Source organism: Camelus dromedarius, chromosome 21 (assembly GCF_036321535.1).
Source record: "Camelus dromedarius isolate mCamDro1 chromosome 21, mCamDro1.pat, whole genome shotgun sequence".
Lineage (NCBI taxonomy): Eukaryota > Metazoa > Chordata > Mammalia > Artiodactyla > Camelidae > Camelus > Camelus dromedarius.
In genome coordinates this window covers 5,775,305-5,783,606 of record NC_087456.1, presented here as the reverse complement: position 1 = coordinate 5,783,606, position 8,302 = coordinate 5,775,305, and the positions used below count along the sequence as shown (strand labels likewise).

General features: G+C 42.5%; 1 long non-coding RNA gene across 1 annotated transcript; it reads right to left on the bottom strand.

The window, feature by feature from the left end:
* Positions 1–3,277: 3,277 nt before the first annotated feature.
* LOC135318747 (uncharacterized) lies at positions 3,278–7,868 on the bottom strand. The gene is made up of 3 exons (XR_010377070.1): positions 7,241–7,868; positions 4,277–4,660; positions 3,278–3,405 (listed from the first exon to the last, which is right to left on the bottom strand). It is a non-coding gene; the product is annotated as an uncharacterized LOC135318747 (long non-coding RNA).
* Between the last annotated feature and the right edge of the window lie 434 nt (positions 7,869–8,302).

The following is an 8,302-nucleotide window of genomic DNA, read 5'->3' as shown; positions in this document are numbered from 1 at the left end:
TGTACGTCAAGGGCCATTCTGGCTTAGTTTACAGGGGATGACTTAATAGGGCCGATCTCACTTACAAATAAATGATTGCACCTCTGCTACCACCCTGGTGGGAAAATTGATCCTGCCTGTCTCTTGGTTTCTCATCTTGCTCTCTTCTTAATCAAAATCTCTCACGGAAGCATCTGACCAGTGAGCCTGCTTCCATGCCTGTGCCATAGCTCCAAGAGACACTGGGACAGTGAGGGGCTGGCTTCCACTTTGAGGAAGTGGGATTCATACTGTCAGAAAAACCCCTACAAGGGAAGGGTGATGGAAAGATGTTGAGTGGGGCAGGGGGAGGGTATAGCTCAGTAGTAGAGTGCATACCTAGCACGCACAAGATCCTGGGTTCAATCCCCAGTATTTCCATTAAAAAAAAAGATTTCATATTTTTAGAGCAGTTTTAACTTCATAGTCAGTTTCTTTTGAAGTTAAACATACAGTTACCATATGACTTATCAATCCCCCTCCTACATATTTGTCCAAGAGAGATGAAAATTTATAGTTCACACAAAAACTTGTACATCAGTGTTCATTGGTGGTTCTATTTATAATTATGAAAAGCTGGAAACAATCCAAATGTCTTTCAACTGGTGAAAGGATAATTAAACTATGACACAGCCATGGAATGGAACATTACTTAGCAATAAAAAGAAACAAACTAAGGACACATGCAGTAACATGGATGTATCTCATATGTGTCACGTAAGTGAAAGAGGTCACATGCAGAAGGCTACGTATGTGCGATTCCAGTTGGACAACATTCTGGAGAAAACAAAATTATAGGGACAGAAGCCATATCAGTGGTTGCCAGGAGCTGGGGATGGGAGTTGGGGGACTGATTATAAAAGAGCAACATGAAGGGATTTGTAGGGAGGGAAGATAAAACGCTTCTATATCTTGATTGTGGTGGTGTTTACGTAACTGTATACATTTGTCAAAATTCATAGAACTGTACTGACGAACAGAGAATTTTACTATATGTAAAATTTTTAAAGTGAATAAGTTTTAAAAAGTCCTTTCTCTACAGTGGCTCTCAATCTATCAGAGGAAACTGCGTTCCAATCCCCAGGGAACTTTTAGTGCAACTGACAAATGAATGTGCCCGTTCTAAGAAATTGTCTAATGTAAGATGCACATCCCTAAACATATATCAAAGATAGAGGGATAGGCACAAATGCACGCAACCTCAACAATTAATACATTTCGGTATTGAAATAACAAGGTAAAGTTAGCGTTAAAGCCCCCTGGAAAGGATAAGCAAAGGTTATAAGGATAAACTCTTGCAAGGATCTGAAAGCACTTTGGAAAGTATGAAGTTATGAAAATACAGAGGGCAAAATTCTGTTTGCATCTCCTACAAGGCCTAGCATAATATTGTGCATATTGCTGGTGTTTCTTAAATGATTTTTTTTTAGTTTTTAATGGTTTTCTTTTTGTTCCCTTTTTTTGGGGGGGTGGGGAGAGATAATTAGGTTTATTTATTTATTTGTTTTTTAAGTGGAGGCACTGGGGATGGAACCCAGGACCTTGTGCATGCTAGGCATGAAATCTACCACTGAGCTGTACCCTCCCCCTTAGTAAATAATTTTTGTTTATTCTTGTTGTTACATAGGATTGTTATTACACAGGATATCATAAATGAAATGAATTACTCAAGAGTGTAGAGGCATTCAAGTCAAAGAGGAGGGTCCAGAAGTAGTTTCTATATACCAGCTCCAGAGCTGGTTCGGGTCCCAAGGACTTTCCCCTTATTATGGGCAAAGTTGAGGGTTGGCCTCCTCATGATGTGTTGATTCAGGATGACTGAGGTCCGGCACAGTTTGCACTTTGAGTAACTAGCATCAGTCTTGTGCTCCCTGCTCTACACCAGGATGCAAGTTCCGAGGGTGCAGGGACACAAGCCCCTCCTGCCCGGGTGGTCGCACTTCCTGCGGCAGCCCCTCTGCTCGCCTTCCTCTCTCCCGCTTGACTGCAGGGCTCAGGGTTCTGCAGAAACCAGCCTTGATGCTATCTTGTTTCCCAGATCTGCAAGTGCCCTCTCAGCTGCAGATGGGTGATGTGACAACAAACCTTCAAAGTGCCTGATCCCAGGTATGCGGCACACAGCGGCGACCACCTCCGGAAAGTCAGCACCTTGTGAGCCCACCAATACCCCACAGATCCGGTCCTGCTGTGATTTGCCAGAGTGGGAGAGAACTGTCTAATTAACCGTCTTTACTCACCCCGCCAGGGCCCTAAAAGCCCTTGACTTCTCCCCATCAAAGGGGTCTCATTCCCAACAAGCTACAGGTTAGGCTATAAGTAAATTAATTGGTCAAGTGTAAAGAATTGATTCTATTCAAATAGATCCTGTAATTCCCTCTCCTCTAGGACACCTGCTAGCTGACCACTTCTCCTGGACACTGAACTCTCAACTTTTTGCTCAAGTTTTCCTTCATTCTCAACTCTAAAATCTTGTTCATGAAAACATCTTACTCCTATTTCACCATTGTTTTGGTTTTGCTTTTCTATTGCTGTAGGTTGAAACTTCATAAGTCCACCTGTCTCAGATTTTAATGCCATAGAAGGCAGGCCCTGGCTCTGATCTTCTGTAGATCCACAGAACCTAGGAACACGTGACTTCTTAAGTAATAAACACATTACACAGATGGGAAGACAAAAATCTAGTGGAAAATATTCACCGCCCCTAGCGTCCTCTCCTGCAAATCTCTTCCTGCATAGAAGGAAAGAGAAGGGGATTCCATGAGTGACCTTGAACTTTAGGGACTGAAAGTCACCCGTTCTCTGTTGTTATTACGTAGGAGTATTATGTAGGAAAAAGGTTTTCTGGGTATGTGTTTTTAATTTTATTTTAAAATTATTATTATTATTTTTTAATTTTAAAAATGTTCTTTTGGGGCGAGGTAATGAGGTTTTACTTATTACTTATTTAAATCTTTTTTTTTTTTAATGGCGACACTGGGGATTAAAACCCAGGACCTGGTGCGTGTTAGGCACGCACTCCACCGCTAAGCTGTACCCTCCCCTGCGTGTGTGTTTTTAAAATGCACGAAGGCAAAAAGCTTGCCTTCACCTCTTTTCCCTATTTCACATACTCAGAACTACAGGGGTTCCAAACGAACAATTCACATATAAGAAGCCATTTCACACATATTTATGATATATCTTAATTTTAAAAGATTTCTCACATTCAGTCCCAAAATACAGACACCGCACCCTCAGCCGCTGCCTCACACGCCCACAGCACACTCTCTCCTTCCCTTGAGGTGAACAGGCAAACGCTGAAGGTCCTGCTTCCATCAACTCTTACTTGGCCCCAGTTCTCCCAGTAGGGCTCAGACGTCCTGTAAGTTTCATCCTTCTGGCCGTGACCTGGGAGAGCATGACCCAAAGTGAGGAAGCACCATGGAGCCCTGGGGAAATGTCCCTGTCCCGCTCACAGACGTTTGGAAAAGCCTACGGAGCACCTTGTGGGCTTTAAGTTCGTGCGTCCTGAACAGAGGCAGCGCCGCAGAGCACGGTGTCCCAGGGGCACTCAATCACAAACCATGGAATGGAGGAGATCGAGATGGATAAAAAGTGGGAATTTTCTAGCCCATCAGTTTTTACCCGGGACACTGGGGGAAAGTCTCTGAGGAGGAGGCTTTAGGACCAAATGGGAGGAATGGAACCAGCACGTGGACCAGCCAGATGTGAAAAGAACAAGCAAGCCACCCCTGAGTGCAGCCGGGAGGGACTCCCCACAACAATGGGATACATCAGTTAACACCTCAACTTCGGAGCAATCAGTTCACACCCACGTAACAAATCAAGGCGGTAAGCCAAGTTACAGAGTGGATGGTGTGTTTAAAATGGTGGGGACAGGAAAGGCTGAAAGCTGGGTTCTGTCATCAGCACTGTTGTAACATTCTTGAGGGAAGGCACCGTGAACTTCCGGGCCTCCACGTCATCCCGGACAGCAGAAGTGCCCCGGGCAGCACAGATGTGGGACCGAAGCGTTCTAGGTTCTCGTGCCTGTGAGAAGTTCTTCTAACTTCACAGGACACTTTATTTACCCTTCAGCTAGGTTTTACATATATTCTCTTATTTAATCCTCACAATAACATCATGAGATGGCATTCCCCCCCCCCCTCCATTTTACAGACAAGGAAACTAAGGTTTACAGAGATTAAAGCTTATGGTGATGCAGTAAATTAACCCCAGCGGCACAGGGACAAATCCCATCTGGTGCTCTCTGCATTACCTGGTGGTCTTCAAAATTTGTTGATCAAGGCCTTAAGCAATTCCATGGAGGAGTCTGTGGGATTTTGAGGAGGTTCTCACAGCAGGTCCAAACGTTTTTAAACCACTGCTCAGTAACGCGTGACTTTGGTACAACCGTTTGATTTCAACTACATTCGATATGTTTAGCAATGATCAGAGGGTTGTCAGGCCTCACTTTCCCCTGATGCTGCAGTGATTAAGAAGGATAAGTGATACGTCGATAGGGCCCTGGGTGCCTTGAAAGGAAGCCTTGCTTCTGTAAGAATCCCAGCCTTGGGGCTGTGGTGAGAGACGCGGGCACAGCAGAAGGAAGTCTGTTACTGATTCTTCCTGCCATCAAATGATAATGCAACTGTTCATCTTCCTGTTGAAAAGTTTAAAGTGCTCTCACAGTTATGAATGAAATTCTCTCAGATCAATTCCCTTAAAACATCTAGCTCTTACGTGAGTTACAGTCGTTCCCTGCACCAGCGGTCCCACACGTGTCCACAGCCCCCACGCCGACGTGATGCGGTGTATAGCCCTCGTGTTCGTGGCTTCCCACCCTTTGAGGCCCCTTGCTAGACTGGAGGAATTCCCTGCCACTGAACTTAAGTAGAAAGCAGGGCCAGTGTCCCCCTTTAGAAGTAGAAGGACCAGGGAGGGGAGGGTATAGCTCAGTGGAAAAGCGCATGCTCAGCGTGCACGAGGTCCTGGGTTCAATCCCCAGTACCTCCATTAACAAATACTAATAATATACGAATGATGGAATAAATAAACCTAATTACCTCACTCCCCTCAAAAAACAAAAACAAAATACTTACTGAGGTCTATATGATCAGCCCTTTGCTTGCTACTTTTCTAATCTTATCTCCCCTCTCTTTGGCCACACAAGCTGCCCTGCTCTTCTTCAAAATGCCAAGCACACCCCTGGTGCCAGACCTTTAGCCTTGCGGTTCCCTCTGCCTGGAACGCCTTTCCCCAAGATGCCAGTGTGACTTGCTCCCTCAGTCAGGTCTCTACTTAAAACTGACTTTATCAGTTAGGCTGCCTTGACCACCCCCCTTAAGACAGCCCTCCTTTCCTCCGCCAGATCCCTTCTTTGTTTTTCTTTACTAACATCTGAATCATTCCTCTTTATTTTTCTTCTTTAACACCTGAAACATAATATATTTATGCATTTGTTGATTGTTTATCTTCATTACTACAATGTAAATTCCTTGAGAATTGGGACTTTGTTTTCTGCTATAACCCAGAGCCTAAAAGAGCGCCTAGTACATAGTGAGCTCTTAACAAATACACATTAAGGAGACGTGTTGACCAAGTAAATTCCATTTCTGATTAAATCAGACACCACTGGTTTCTGTCTCTTACAACATAAACTCCTAAGAGCCTTATCTGATAGACATAGTGTAGGTCCCAGGACACTGGGGAATCAAACTTATCTTTCATTTAGTGACCTTGGGCAAAGTCCCTTAACATCCTGGCATTCAGTTTCTTTATATGTTGTCCCTCTGTGCTCTAAGATAATTTTACAGTTTTTTTTTAAAGAGCCAAATTTCAAAGCAACAATAGAATAATAGTTTTCCAAATTACTGTATTCTTTAGCTTTTCTAGTTAACACTTACTTATATCTTCTTGGAAATGAGTCACCTCTCCTCAAAGTTTTATTAGTCTCACCTAATCCTTACATACTGCCAATGCCATTTGTCACTATTGCTACCAGTATGACCACCACAATCAACATTAAATAAAAGTAATGAGCTAACAGATAGTAGAGGATTTGGGATAAATAAATGCTAGAGAAGTTCAGAAGAGGAGAAAGGTTATTATGAATTGGGCTGAGAAATGGGTGGGATTGGAGCAACGCTTGAATGAAAGATAGAATTAAGGTGATCAGAGGGGAAAGGTGGTCTACAGACTCTTTTCACACAGGAGGACAGAGCACTAGAGGTATATAGTGAGGAGGTGAATAATTGGAAGTAAGCAAGGTCCAGTTTATAGTAGGGATACCCACTTCTCCTGATTTCTAGGAAAAGATTAAGATTCCATAACTTAAAGCTTTGTCTCAGGCTTTTGTCTAAATTGTACCCCTATCTACACCCTCAACCAATCTTGCCCCTCCAACTTCCTGCATCCAAAGACTATAAAAACTTTTTTTTTAAGTTCCTTTGCATCATGAAATGTTACCAAACAAACTTTTCCCCTTCCTATACTTATTATATATTTTAAGGTACATACTGGACTTTCCAATTACTCCTGTAAATTTTTATCTGTTAGCCCAAGATTAAAGCCTATTAATTAGAATTTGGAATCTTAATTCTCTAGGTCAATACAGTACAGTTTATGTCCCCTGAAAATTTCATGTATGTATTTCTCATAGGTCTTTACCTTAGTTGTTGAAGAATACGTTGTGTGACGTAAGGACTGGGCCCCTAGAGATCTCTTACCAAGTTGAAATTAAGCTGATTAGTACTTGGGTTTAACTTTTCAATCAACAGTAAATAAATTCACCCAACTGGTTTTTCGCAAGGAAGAGACTGAGGTTTGTTTCGTAAATAGAGCAAAAGACTGAGATTCCTATGAGCATGATTCGGACACAAAAATTGTCATTGACTTTGTCAACTAACTTCTCTTGAACTCATTTGGAAAATAAGAGGCTACAGTAAACTCATGTCCTGTTCCAAAACTCAGGGATTCTATCATCCAGTCCATATTTCCCCACGAAAAGAGACAATATTGTACCATCTCTTTAAGTATCCATTTTCTCTCTCAAAGACGGGGCAATAATATTTCTCGTTGGCCAAGTGAACAGTATTTCGGCAAAAGTGAGTCTCAGAATATTCCCAAGAATAGACAGTCTAATTTCAATTCATTCCACAAAAGCTTGTGTGCATACTGTGCCGGACATTATACTACGGAGCTTCTAAAATAAATTACCAACAATAAATACAAAGTTAATTACCAATAAACCCTGTGTCTTCCCAAATTTCCTCTTGCTCATTGATTTGGGATCCGTGCAGCACTGTGGACGTAGGTCTCAGACTCATTTCAGTTGACACTAGCCATTGTAGTTTCCATGGCATCAATCTTTATGCATTTCATTGAAAGAACTGTATCTTGTCCCTGAATTCTCTGAGATATTCTCCCATTCCTCCAGAGGCCTTATGTGATTAATCATTTCCTTCATTCTCTTTTTCCAGTGTGCCTTCTGGGACCTCTGTGGAAATGGGAATTATATCAGTTAGAATTTGATCAGGGATCAGGGAAGATGATCACTAGGAGTGACTTAGAATAAAAGATTGACTATGGGGATTGGGTCTTTTGCAATCAAAGAAGCCAGTTAAGCAGTCTGTGTAAACCTGTGTCTTCTGCATCTGGTGCTGAGACTGCAGTCAGCAAGGCCAGTGATTGAAAAGGGAGGACAGGTGTGATGTGGGAGAGACAAAGGACAAAGGACAACCCGTGAGGGCAAAATGGCACTGTGTGTCTCTTTCTCACTAAAAGCTGGTTTTCCTTAGCATACAGGAAGACTTCCTATGCACACACATGGCCCGGGATTTGTAGAGAATGAAGGAAGCTCTCCAGTGGGAGATGGCATCGTCCTCAAACCAATAAAATGAGCCAGTGGATAACTGATGACGTGTGAGCTCCATAACTGCATTTGCCCTACGCTGACCTTCACAGCACAAAACTGGCCACTATGTCACTTCTACCTGAAAAATCCCATACAAATTTCTCTCATGGACAATTCTAACCAAGAAACTTGAAAGGAAGGAAATTGTGGGGAATCCAGTTCTCGCTTAGCTACCGTTGACACAGAACAAAGCCATCATAAGAATCAAAACACAACCGGACAGCTCTTAGGAACTTTTTCTCTTTTATTCTTCAGAGCCTTTTCAAGTACTCACCCCCAAGGTCCCCTCTGTTGTACTTGATTCTGTCATCAGGCAAGGGATTTAAAAAAAAGCGACAGAAAAAGAATCTTCAAAAATCCTTACAGAGGAAACTCTAAAACTTTATTTTA